This window comes from Aotus nancymaae, unplaced genomic scaffold (genome assembly GCF_030222135.1).
Source record: "Aotus nancymaae isolate 86718 unplaced genomic scaffold, 86718_ANA_hifiasm-v0.15.2.pri h1tg000010l, whole genome shotgun sequence".
NCBI lineage: Eukaryota > Metazoa > Chordata > Mammalia > Primates > Aotidae > Aotus > Aotus nancymaae.
The window spans coordinates 62,263,097-62,275,765 of record NW_026988421.1 but is presented as its reverse complement, the minus strand read 5'-3'; the positions used below and the strand labels follow the sequence as shown (position 1 = coordinate 62,275,765).

General features: G+C 54.0%; 1 protein-coding gene across 1 annotated transcript in view; it reads right to left on the bottom strand.

The window, feature by feature from the left end:
• PALD1 (phosphatase domain containing paladin 1) overlaps window positions 1-12,669 on the bottom strand; it is a 97,191-nt gene that overhangs the window by 76,589 nt on the left and 7,933 nt on the right. Inside the window, exon 4 of the mRNA XM_064374245.1 lies at window positions 11,558-11,674. The gene's annotated coding sequence lies outside the window, so the exon portion shown is untranslated. The remainder of the gene's footprint in view (window positions 1-11,557; window positions 11,675-12,669) is intronic.

The window sequence follows — 12,669 nt, the reverse complement described above, 5'->3', positions numbered from 1 at the left end:
CAGGAAAAGCCCTGAGTGGAAGAGGAACTCAGGGACTGTAAAGGCCAGTGCTTCCAGACCTTCTCTTTCCCTGGGTCCAGCCAAAGGCCTCGGAAGGCAATCAGAGCCTCCTCCCAGACTAAGCCTGCTGCTCCCAGACCCAATCCTGTGCTGAGCACCAGTTACAGGAAACATAAAAAGCCCATCTGCAAGTGCCTTGGCCAGAGATGAGGGCGGCACATGGCTGGGCTGCCCGCTGGGAGGTGAGAGCCGTGATTTGGGACTATTCTTAGTACACCACTGGCTCCCCTCCCAGAGGCCCAGCAGGCAGCAGGCCCAAGCTTCCATACTCCCGCCAGCTTACCATTTCCTGGCTCCATGTATGGAGGTCCCACAAGGCTAAGGAGGGACTGGTGGGTACAGAGCAAAGACAAACCCCTCCAGCTTTCACAGGAGAGGTGCCTGGCCCACCCAGCCTGCTCTAGGCCTCACCCAGGGGCCCAGGGCCATGCACCTGGCTGCTGAGGAAGCCCTGCAGAGTCCTGGCCACAGGGGAAGACTCATAATCAAAAGCCCCTACCCCCACATCAACTGGGAGTTCACTCCATGCCATGCACTGGGCCACACACTTTCCACGGATTGTCTCCCACTGAACCCACAAGGAGGTGGGGGTTGCTGACCCCACTCTAAAGATGAGGAAACTCAGACATTGAATGACCTGCTGGAGGTTACAGGGTATGTTAGTATCAAACCATATCTAGAATCTGGGCTGGCTCCTAGGTGCCAGGTTAAGCAGATGAGACCTGAGCATAGCCAGGTGGGGGAACCCCTCCCTGTGCAAGCCCAGGGCTTAGCAGAGGAGAAGCCAGCCCCCAAGGGCAGTGGCTCTCATCACAGACTCAGCTGCATGTGTCCTCTCTCTCTCCTAGGGGGATCGTCCCATCCATGCCAAAGATCCGCAGGCTTGGGTTCAGGAGAATCCCCAGACAGTTCCTCCCTGATTCCAGTAGTCGAAGAACAGTTGGAGCATCCCACTCGGGCCACACGGCCTCACTTCAGGAAGCCTCTGGAGACCCAAGGAAGAATCAAAACTCAAAGAGCACCTGCTGGTACTTAAGCCACGAGCCCAGCCCTGCAATACAGAGGCAGAGAGGCCACAGGAGACTGAGCTTTTTGGGGTCCTCAAACCCCAAAGTGGGAGTCTAGAAATAAGCCCCAGCACAGAGCACCTGCACCATCACTACTCCAAACAGGACAAATTCCAGGCACTGTGCCACCCAGAGAAACAGTGATAACCAGGCAGTGCATGCCTCGGCCTACCTCTCAGAACCCACCTGTGTCTGGTTACTGGCCTCTGCTATCAGCTGGTTCTGGCAAACATATGTGTCTGTGCCCCTGGGAGCTCACAGCCAACTCCATTCTGCCCAGGTACTTCAGCTGCTTCCCTGTGGCTCTGCGTTTGTGTCTGGGAATGTCGGTTCACATCCCCATCTGTGCTCTGGTGGCTCCACCTATATGTCTGTCCACTGACATGTCTGCCTCCCATGTGGGTAGATTCAAACCCCTGTGATGGTGTAGATCTGTGTACATGTCTGCAGCCCATATGTGGCCCAAGCTGATGAGTTCATGTGTGTCTCTCCCCACGCATGTCTGTGTCCCCAGGTTGTTTGTTTACCCCCATCATCCTCCTGTGGCTGTCTTCATGTACATATGTATCCAGCTCCTCTATGTCTCTGCGCATGCAGCTGTAAACCTGACCACACACGTGCACACATGTCTCTGCCCACCTGGGCATCCCCCACAGGTGCCTGGGTAACCCAGGTCTGTGCACACCTGTTTGGAGGCAGGCAACTATGTTCACACAGGTTCTCACAGTGCCAGCCAAGAGCTTCAGGGTGAGCTAAGCAACTCCCACTCCCAGAACTGCACCCAAGGCCATGGGCATGAGCACGCTGCCACCTCCGCAAAGTGTTCCAGAAAAACAGAAACCTGCCAGGGACAATGAGGGAGGGGGCAGAGACACAGATATAGCAGAGCCTCACAGAGGTGAGGTCAGAATCGTGCCAGGAACCACCCACCTTAAGCCACCTGGGCCCTACTGTGCCCACCCCCAACACTAGCCAGGGAAGGGAGGAGGCTGCATGCACCACCAGGGGTCTGTCTGCATTCACAGGAAACTGGCCCAGTGCCTGCCAGCCTCCCAACCTACCCCCAAACCCCAGCGATGGAGGCTCTTCAGAAAGGAAGTGAGGACTTCCTCCCGCTTGCCTCTGAACCTCCTACAAGGCTGGCTCTAGACCCCAAACCCCAGGAACCACAGGCCAGCTAGAAGAGTCCCGTGCTCAGCCCAAGCCAAGAAACCAAATGGGTTGCTTCAGAAATCCATCAGCAGGAAACAAAGCTGGGAGTGGGGATGGATGCAGGAGAACCTCCTAGGCTTCCCTGCTGCTCCCTGCCCTTGGAGCAGGGTAGTAACGAAGAGTGGGCATGGAGCTGGAACATTTCAGCACATTTGCTTGCTTGCATGGAAACTGGATCTCTGCTGCCCTGGTGGTCCCCCAGCCTAGATTACTCATGTAGCAATGGTGTGTAGCCTCTCTGCTTTCCACTATCACCAGGACTGGCATCAAAACCCAGCATCAGGGAACTTTTGTTTATGTCCCATCTTCCCTGCAGGGGCTGAGCCTCCTGAGGACAGAATCCTCCAAATCCTCCCCCACCCACATACTCCAGGGCCATGGCCCAGTGACTGGAATTTAAGTAGTGCTCAGCCTCTGGGTTCAGGTTGCTCTGCCCAGAAGCCAAGGAATTGGTGCCTGGGCCTCTGGCTGGGAGAGTAGAGATGCCCAGAAGATTCCAGGGGCCATGAAGCTTTACTTCCATCTCTGACAACCCAAGAGACATTAAAGGGCTCCAACCACCCTGGCCACCTTCAGGAGCCCGGTGCTGCAGGTCTCCCATAGACCACTCTCCTTCTGACAGATTACTGTCCCCTCAGAAAACCTTTTTAAACTGAAAAATGTACTCTCCTCGGAGACCTAGGCCTAGAGAGGAAGAGGGCCAGACTGGGCCAAGAATCAATGCCTGTGCCCGCTGAGACCTCTGAACTCATCCCGGGTCTGCGGGCCTCAAGCCTCCTAGAGACGAGTCTCGGGACCCCATCTCTGGGTCATGAAACGGCTTCCCTCTCCCCATTCTCCCCCTAACTTCGCGGGGAAGCCTAGATCCTGGCCGTGCTCCCACGCCTGGTAATGAGAAGTGGAGTTGTCGCCAGCTCGTGCCTACACCAGACCCAGGAAACTCGGGAGAGGGGGTAGCCCAGGGTCCAACACACAGAACTACCCAGCAACTGCTCCCTGTGAGTCCCTTTTGCCTCCCAGGGACCTAATCCTGAGCGGGTTTGGGGTGAAGGCCCAGGATCTCACCTCTCCAGGGGATGGGGAGTTGGTGTCTAGAGCACTCTCGGGCTGGGGGGTGCCCGTAGGATTCCGGATTTGCCCTCCCCTCGCCAGCCCCCGGCTGGGACACGTCGGTACCTGCCAGCCCGCGACTCCGCGGGGCATTCGTGCTCCTGATGCTGGCACACTGCGCCCGGACTGCGGGCGCCGAGTCAAGCAGCGGCGGGGCGCGCCCGGCGCGGGCTCCGGCTCGCTCCTCCCAACTTCCCCAGCCCATGCGGGGGCAGAGGCGGCTCCGGAGGTGGGCAGGCCAGGCGGACCCGGCGAGGCCACGCGAGAGTGAGCCCGCGCTAGCCGGCAAGAGAAGCTGCGCGCCCCTGCCAGTGCGCGCCGCGCTGCTCCCCCGCGCCTCGCGTCCCCCGCGCCGAGGGGCGGACCCGGCCCGGCCGCCAATCACCGCGCCCGCCCCCGCCCGGCCCGGGAGCCCCAGCCCCACCGCGAGGGGCGGGGGGCTCCGATTTAAAGACACACTCACCCCAGCCGCGGCCCCGGGCGGGCGGAACGCTGGCCCCACTTTCCCCGGCCACGCTTCCTCCCTCCGCCCGCCTACCCTCAGCGAGAACGAAAAGTTTGGGGCGGGGGAGACTGCCCGGGAAGCCAGTTCCTCTTCCCTCGTCGCTTTCGTGGCTGCTTCTGGAAGACACCCGAACCCGACTTCCAGCCTCCTGTCTGCAAGAGGCAGCAGCGCTCTGGGTGCCACACCCCCTCCCGGACGCCGGCTCCCGCTGGCCCAGCTTCCCTCGCCCCTCTCTGCTTTACGGCCAGGCCAAGCCTCCGCGGAACCAAGCCCAGCATCCGGGCTCCGCGCCGGCCTCGCTGTGCTGTGCGACCGGAGCTGGGCGATCGCGTTCGCTGGACTTTTGCCTCCCACGTGTCGAAGGGCTAGCCTAACACAGCAGACTGTCCGTCCAAGCAGAGACTTCTCCCACGCCCCAGGGTCCTAAGGAAACGCGCCCCTCGGCCCCCAGAGGCCAAAGGGGACCGGCAGAGCAGAACTTTGGATAGAAAGGGGTCCCTCCGCCTCCGCATCACTTGCTCCAGGCAGTGACCGGCACCATAGGCCTGCCCCCCACCTCCCCTCTTCCCACCCGCGCAGACTAGCACTAGGCGGCAGCCAGCTCGGCCCACTCGACGGCCCCGCACGTCCCTGCGAGCACGTGGGTGAACGCACCCACTTGTGTTCACTCCTCGCCAGTGCTTCCTCGTGGAGAGATGGGCTTTGTTGTATTTGGTGAGTCACTTCCTCCCTCTCTCCACTCCACACTCGGGAAATCCCTCTTTGTCACCTGTTACCACCTGCCTCACCCCCATTCAGTACTGGAGCGGGATTTGGGGGAGCTAGGGTTGCCCCACGATGAAAGCAGTGCAGGCACCTCTGTCCAAAGTCAGGCGGGAGAGCGCTGGGCTGGGAGAGGGATACACATGCCCCATGACCCCTAAGAATAACTGTAGACAAGAGAAATGACTCATTGTGGTCTCACCACATCCCTAGCACCTAGCTCTCCAGTGCTTCACGATGTTATAAGGTTAGTACTTTTCTAATCTCTATTTTAAAGAATGAGGAAACAGGCCCAGGAAAGACTTGTCCTCAGCTCCATACCTGCTCCTGCGCCACCCAAGATGTGTGAAGAGGACAGCAGCAGAGAAAGTCCCATAGTGGCCTTGAGAAACAGACCTGACCTTCAGAGTCCAGCAGAGCTAGGCTCAAAGTGGCTCACAATTTACTGGCTGTGTGGTCTGGGAAACGTGAGAAAAGTTCTCAGATTCCAAACTTCTACATCCACAAGTTGGCCTCATCCTCCTTCAAAGAGGTGTTTGAGGAGCCATAAGCTGGGCAAGTAATGTCCAGGCATTGTGTATGGCACACTGTAGGACTCCATCCTGGACCACACCATTTCCTTCCTTACTCCTCATCACAGCCCCGTATCCCATTCCACCCACTGTCTCAGATTCCCCAACTGAAGTCTGCCATCCTGAGGATGTATTCCAGGATAATGCCCTCCTCTAGGCCAGGACTAAGGGGCATGCATGTGTGTGAGCAGATGCACACATATACATATACATACATGTGCATGCATATGCATACAAATATATACACATAATGCACATATATATCCAAATACATACCTGCATACAGAGGCATGCATGCACACATATATACATATATAAACATAGTGCATGCCCATATGCACATACACACATACAAATACACACATTTTGCTTCCCCTCACCCTCCCTGCCCAGCAGATGCTGGGATCCATGGCTGCGTGCCTCTCTAGCTCCCAGAGGACATAAGCTATGTCCTACCTGTGTCTGACCTGTCTTTTGGTCCACAGCACAGTGCCTGGCACATCTTCATACATTCATTTGTGCTTGGCACACACACAGTAGGTGTTCTTGTTGAAGTAAGCAGAAAAGCCCAGGGCAAAGATGTCCTCAGGAAAGCCTGCAGTCACAACCCTTCTGGCTCTAATAGTCAGCGTCAGGGTTCAGCTGGTAGGTAGGGGGCTGAGGGTCAGGCCACAGACTGCATCCAAACCACAGTGCCCAGCCTTACCAGCCTACCAGCAGCCCCCCAGAGGGCCTGCCAAGTCCCTACTCAGAATAGCAAGTCCTGCAGTCCTGGCTGTCTGCTGGCCATGGGGCTAGGAGTCCCCAAAACCACAAGAAAGATTCACAGTCAGATCTGCCCCACTCTGGGCCTGGGAGGGAAGCAGAGGCTGAATGCTGAAGGAGAGAGGCCACAGAGCCTTCTGGTACACCCAAGAGAAGGCACTCTGTTCTCTCTCCAGCCCCAGGCAGAAAGAAACAGTAAATCAAGCCAGCTCTCTAAGCTGAGCCAATTTGTGCCTCTCAAACTGCAGCAGGAGATTCCTGAGAAGTCTGGAAGCTCAGAGCAAAAGCCCAAAGTCCCCTGCGAAAAGATTCACGGGTCCCAAAACAGGATCTCAGGAAGGAGACAGGTCAGGACTGACCCCCACTCACCCAGTACTCCACCAGCACTGCCAGCACCCACATCCCACACTCGCAAGCCCCCAAGACACCACGTTATCATGCTTGTGTTGCTCGTGTGTGAACTCGTATTTGCAAGGATCCGTGTTTGTGCAAATGTCTAGCGGGAGTGAGTGTGGCTTTATGAGTGAGCATGTGTGTATGTGTAGGTATGTGTAGTACACATGCAAAGCACCTGGCACAGTCCAAAACCAGATGAGCCGCTGCTGCGAAGAATATGAGTAACCTGTTACGTCCCAAGAGACTCGCCTGTGGCCATCCACTGCCCCATCAGCCCAAGCAAGGTGCAGGTGCTCTTGGAAGAGAGCTCCCAAGTTCAGTCCCTGGGCAGAAGCATGAGCTGTGGGAACCTCAGATTCCCTTGAGGGAACACTCAAGCCAAAAATTACTTCCTGACAGGCACAAATGACTTGCTGGAAAGCAGAGGAGCTGGGTTCAAACCAGCAAAGATGAATCTTGATCAAAGACGGGAAACAGGCCCTGCCGCTCTTCTCCACTCCCCATTCCCCGACATCCGCCACAGCTGGGGGACACTGGGCCTGAGGAGTGGACAACATCAGGAAAGGGGCTGGCCTGGCTTTGGTCCTTGTGACCACATTACTGCCAAGAACAGGGGCCATGTGCACCCTCCAGGGTGCGAGTCTTGGGGCCTGAGGTTTTGCCCTGAGCCCGGTGGTCTCTAAGCCTAAGGCAAACTCATCCCTGATGCCTGAGTCCCAGCACAGATGGATCCCCTGTCTGCCCTGGCCATCCGCCCTCCCAGGCCCACTACCCCATCCCCAACATCCAGCACTCCCATTTTTTCAGCCCCCATCTGTGTGCAATCTTAAGATGAGGGCTTTAAGCAGGGCAGACCTGGGCTTGGATCTAGCCACAGTGACTTTACCACCGTGTGACCCCTATGCTCCAAGTTACCACATCGCTCCAAGTCTCCTCTTTCGTTAAATGATGCGAAGAGCAGGTCTTTCTTCCTGGGAAAGTCTGGAGGATAAAAGGTGCTTGGCATTCAGCCAGTATTTACTGATGACAGCTGTTCCTGTCATTACTGTTGCTACCCAAGCTCACACTATGACCTAGCCCTGAACCTGCCAGGGTAGAGGGGTGTTTGGAGGCTGAGTTCAGGTTCCTCCTCCAGGCAGTTTACCTTGGACTCCTCCCCTATCTGCCCATGGGATCTGTGTCCACTCTGGACTCCTTCCCCTCCCTTCCCTGCCAGGCCCTGGGGCCTGAGCACCCCTACCTGGTGCAGGATACATGTTCAGTTATCGGCATTACATTATGGGCAGGATTATTCATTTTATTGGTTATATCCTTCTTTAGGTCTGAGCCTAAGGATCATATCCCCTGACTCCCAAATTCACACACAAGGTTCAAACCTTTTTTTATCAAGACCCAAAGTAAGAAATACATTTTACACCAGGACCGGTTATAGAGATAATGCAAATGTGTGTTATTCACAAAAAAATGCTTAGCCTTACTGCCTTGGATCCTTCCCTCCCTCCCTGCCTCCCTGTCTCCCTCCCTCCCTTCCTGCTGGAGGCAGTGGCAGTGGTGCAACCTCGGCTCACTGCAACCTCCGCCTCCTCGGTTCAAGCAACTCTTCTGCCTCAGCCTCTCGAGTACCTGGAATTACAGGCCCTTGCCACCACACCCAGCTAATTTTTGTATTTTTAGTAGAGATGGGGATTCACCATGTTGGCCAGGCTGGTCTTGAATTCCTTACCTCAGGTGATCCACTCGCCTCAGCCTCCCAAAGTGCTGGGATTACAAGTGTGAGCCACTGTGCCCAGCCGTGGCATTCTGGTACTTTCTAATCTATCTCATCCTATTTCTTTTTGTTATTGCTGAGTGCAGGGCACTACTACACTTATTTTGCCCGTGACCTGCAGTTTGAACATGCTGCACAGACAATGAGGTTCCTATAAGAGCAGGGACCAGATCTTGCTCCCCTCTGTCCCCACAGGACCACTTAAGGGCCCGACTGAAGGGCACCCAGGACATGTGGCGGGAGGGTGATTCTAGCTCCAGAACGTTCTTCAAGTTCTACAGGGAGATGCTCCATCAGATTAGGAGAGAAAAGGAGGAAGGAATCCTGGTTCATTCATTCCACAAATACTTCATTCATTTATTTAGTCAGTCAGGCTGGGTACGGTGGCTCATGCCTGTAATACCAGCACTTTGGGAGGCCAAGACTGGTGGATCACCTGAGGTCAGGAGTTCAAGACCAGCCTGGCCAATGTGGTGAAACTCCGTCTCTACTTAAAATACAAAAAAATAGCCAGGCATGGTGGTGGGGGCCTGTAATCTCAGCTACTTGGGAGGCTGAGGCACGAGAATCTGCTTGAAACCAGGAGGTAGAGGTTGCAGTGAGCCAAGATCACACCACTGCACTCCAGCATGGGTGACAGAGCAAGACTCTGTCTCAATTAAAAAAAAAAAAAATTTTTTTAATCATTTAGTCATTCAGCCTGTCAAGAAACATTTACAGAGCCCCTTCTATATTCTAAGACTTGTTCTGTCCCCAGAGAAGTGAATGAGGCAGACAAGTTCCTGCCTTCATGGAACTGACATTTTCGTGCGCTGAGAGGACACAGTAACAAGTAGACAACAACGAAAGAAGGATCATTTCTTCTGGTCCCTGCAGGGCTGTCGGGAAACAGCGAGGGCCCACGGATAGACCACTGGCCCCTGTCCGAGGGAGAGCTGCTCAGGCATCCAAGCTCCATACAGAAATGCTCTTTAAGTACCTGCTATGTGCTTGACCCTGGGCTCAGGACACAGAGATGAATAAGACCCTGCCCTGCCCTTGAGGTGCTCACAGACCTGTGGAGAGGCAGACAAGTCACGGATCATTTCAGAGTCCCGCGTTTCCTGCAGGGTTGGGGTGGGACCAGGTGCTGGGGAAGCACAGATGGCGACACCCAGTGTGGCAGGATGCAGGACCTTCCAGGTCAGCTCGGAGTGGGGAGACATGGGTGCGTTCCAGGGCCCTGCCATCTCTAGCAATGTACAGAGGTTTGTTCTGGATTCTGCATCAGACAGACCTGAGTTTTCATTTGGTTTCTGCCACTTAGCTGTGTGACCTCAGGCAAGTCACTTAATGTCTCTGAGCGTCCATTCCACATCTATTAAATGGGGATAGTCATACCTCTCTTGACAGGGTTCTGAGATCAAATGAACTAATAAATTTAAAATCCTTAGTGAGTAGCTGTCTGAGAGATGTTCATAATAGGAGTTGTGGTTATCAACATCAGAAGATTCCTCTTCGAGGCATGGTCCCTGATGCCCACACCTCCTCGCTCCCCGAGCCAGCATTTGTACACAGCCCCCTAAGACATGCAGAGAATCCCCTACCCTCACTGCCATCAGAAAGGTGCTCCAAGTGGCCTTCTAGTGAGTCTTGCTCCAGAGTCCCAGGCTCTGGACACTGGGAAAGATGAGGGGTGGGAGGCGGCTGCCAAGCCTGCAGCAGCGGGGCCATCCATCCTTGAATAAACAGGCTGTCACCCCTCTCCTCCCACCCTCTCCCTTCTTTAAATAACTCAGATCTGGCGGGCCACAGTGCCTCACGCCTGTAATCCCAGCACTTTGGGAGGCCAAGGCGGGTAGATCACCTGAGGTCAGGAGTTGATCTCAAAACTTTTCAAGGCAGGTGTGATGATCTTCATTTTACAGATCTGGAAACTGAGGCTCAGAGATATTACATGACTTGCCTGAGGTCACACAACTAAGTGGCAGCCAGGCCAATGCGGTGAAACCCCATCTCTACTAAAAATACAAAAATTAGCCAGGTATGGTGACAGGCACCTGTAATCCCAGCTACTCGGGAGGCTGAGGCAGAAGAATTGCTTGAACCTGAGAGGTGGAGGTTGCAGCAAGCCGAGATCACACCATTGCACTCCAGCCTGGGCGACAGAGCAAGACTCTGTCTCAAAAAAAGAAATAAATAACTCAGATCTGTTGCCCAGTTGTCTCCAGGCAACACCACTCCAGGTTCCCGAGGATGCCTCACTCCAACAGAGCCATTTATGAAGATGCTGCAGGGGAGGTGGAGGCGGGGAGGGTCAGGGATCTATGGAGGCTGGGCCTGACACAGCCTCCCAGGGGCTTTCATGTGATGAGCTCCTGGGCTGACACCTCTCTGGGCCAGTGGAGACTTGAAAGGGTTACTTACCACGCACATTCCAAAGGCTGAGGCCCCCACACTTACTAGGAAGGTCCCAGATTCTGTGAAGCTTTGGATATGAAGAAGCCAAAGCTGTGCCTTGGAAAGGTCACTGGCCAGGGTTCAGTTTCCTGCAGGCCAGGCTCAGTGCCAACCCTCACTGGCTGTGTTATCCCAGCCAGACCCCCATACTTTCTGAGCCTCAAAGAACTTTAGTGCTAGAAGGCAGCTTTGCTGATGGGTGGAAAAGAGACATTCTCACACTTTTCTGGCAGTATCCATGCAAATGACAAAAGCACAGACCCTCTGCCTCAGCAATTCCATCCCGAGGACTTTGGCCTAGAAATGTGCTTGCATGTGTGCAAACTGACGATTAAACAAGGCTATTCATAGTTTGAGTGAGATGAGGAAAGAGAAAATTGAAAGGTCTGTCAATAGGTGATTGGCTAAACTATGGAACATCCAAAACTAAGAACACCACGCAGCTCTTTTAAAACCCAAGGCAGATGGATGTGGGCTGAGAAAAAATGCTTGCTAGAGGAACGGGCAAGGTCCAGAGGGGACATGGGCAAGGATGGCCATGGTGGTGTTGACCTTGACAGTGGGATATTGGAGGCAGCCTCGGTATCTGTCTCTAGGGTGATGAGTAAGTCAAGTCATGTGGATTCCAACCACAGAATCCTGTCCGACAGTTACACCCACCCAGGTGCACACACAGAAATGTATAGAGAGCTTGGAAACACAGTATCCAGGGATAAGAGTACTAAATGTATAATACTATTGAGGCTGTGCGCGGTGGCTCATGCCTGTAATCCCAGCACTTTTTGGGAGGCTAAGGCCGGTGGATCACCTGAGGTCAGGAGTTCGAGACCAGCCTGTCTAACATGGAGAAACCTTGTCTCTACTAAAAATACAAAAATTCCCTGAGCATGATGGTGCATACCTGAGTCCCAGCTACTTGGGAGGCTGAGACAGGAGAATCACTTGAAACCAGGAGGTGGAAGTTGCAATGAGCTGAGATCACACCACTGCACTCCAGCCAGGGTGACAGAGTTAAATCCTGTCTCAAAAAATAAAATAATAAATCATGCTTGTACTCATAAGCTTGTATATATACACAGTCAACCTCCAGAAAGCTGTAGAATAGGCTGGAAAGAGGACTTAGTCCTCAGAGGGGACTGGGAGAGGGGAGCAGACTGACCTTCCACAATCCTTCTGTATGGTTGAATTTTTTACACCATGCATTTCTGACATTCTAATAATTAAGTCATTTGTTATTTTAATTTGGAACGTTCTTATATGTACACAAATGTAGATAATAGTATAATCGACTTTATATACCCATTGTCCGGATATGACAATTATCAAGGTTTTGCCACACTTGCTTCATCTACCATTTTCCTTTTCCTTTTCCTTGCTAGAGTGTTTTAAAACAGCCCTGAAATGTCACACCATTCACCCCTCCCTCTGTAAGAATACAATGCACATAATAAATGCAATTTAAAGAAACAGAGTCAGAGCCGTGTGCTGTGGCTCATGCCTGTAATCCCAGCACATTGGAAGGCCAAGACAGGCGGATCACCTAAGGTCAGGAGTTTGAGACCAGCCTGGCCAACATGGTGAAACCCCGTCTCCACTAAAAATACAAAAATTAGCTGGGTGTGGTGGCACATGCCTGTAGTCCCAGTTACTTGGGAGGCTGAGGCAGGAGAATTGCTTGAACCGGGGAGGCGGAGGTTGCGGTGAGCCGAGATTGTACCGCTGCACTCCAGCCTGGGTGACAGCGAGACTCTGTCTCAAAAAAAAAAAAAAAAGAGTCTGAGAAGCCAGTCAGTGCACCCTGCCAAACCTGGGCCATCCCCCTACTAAGCCCCCTTGCCTCTGCTTGACTGTTCCCAGCAATGAGGAGCTCACAAACTGACTCAGTCTCCTTCTTTGTCATGCTGGCCGAGATCTGGGCTTCTGAAAAGTACAGACACCAGCCAGCACACCCAGCCTTCGAATCTTGCAGGCAACCAGCAGCCGGCAGTTGCGGCCCAGGAGAACACAGCCCAA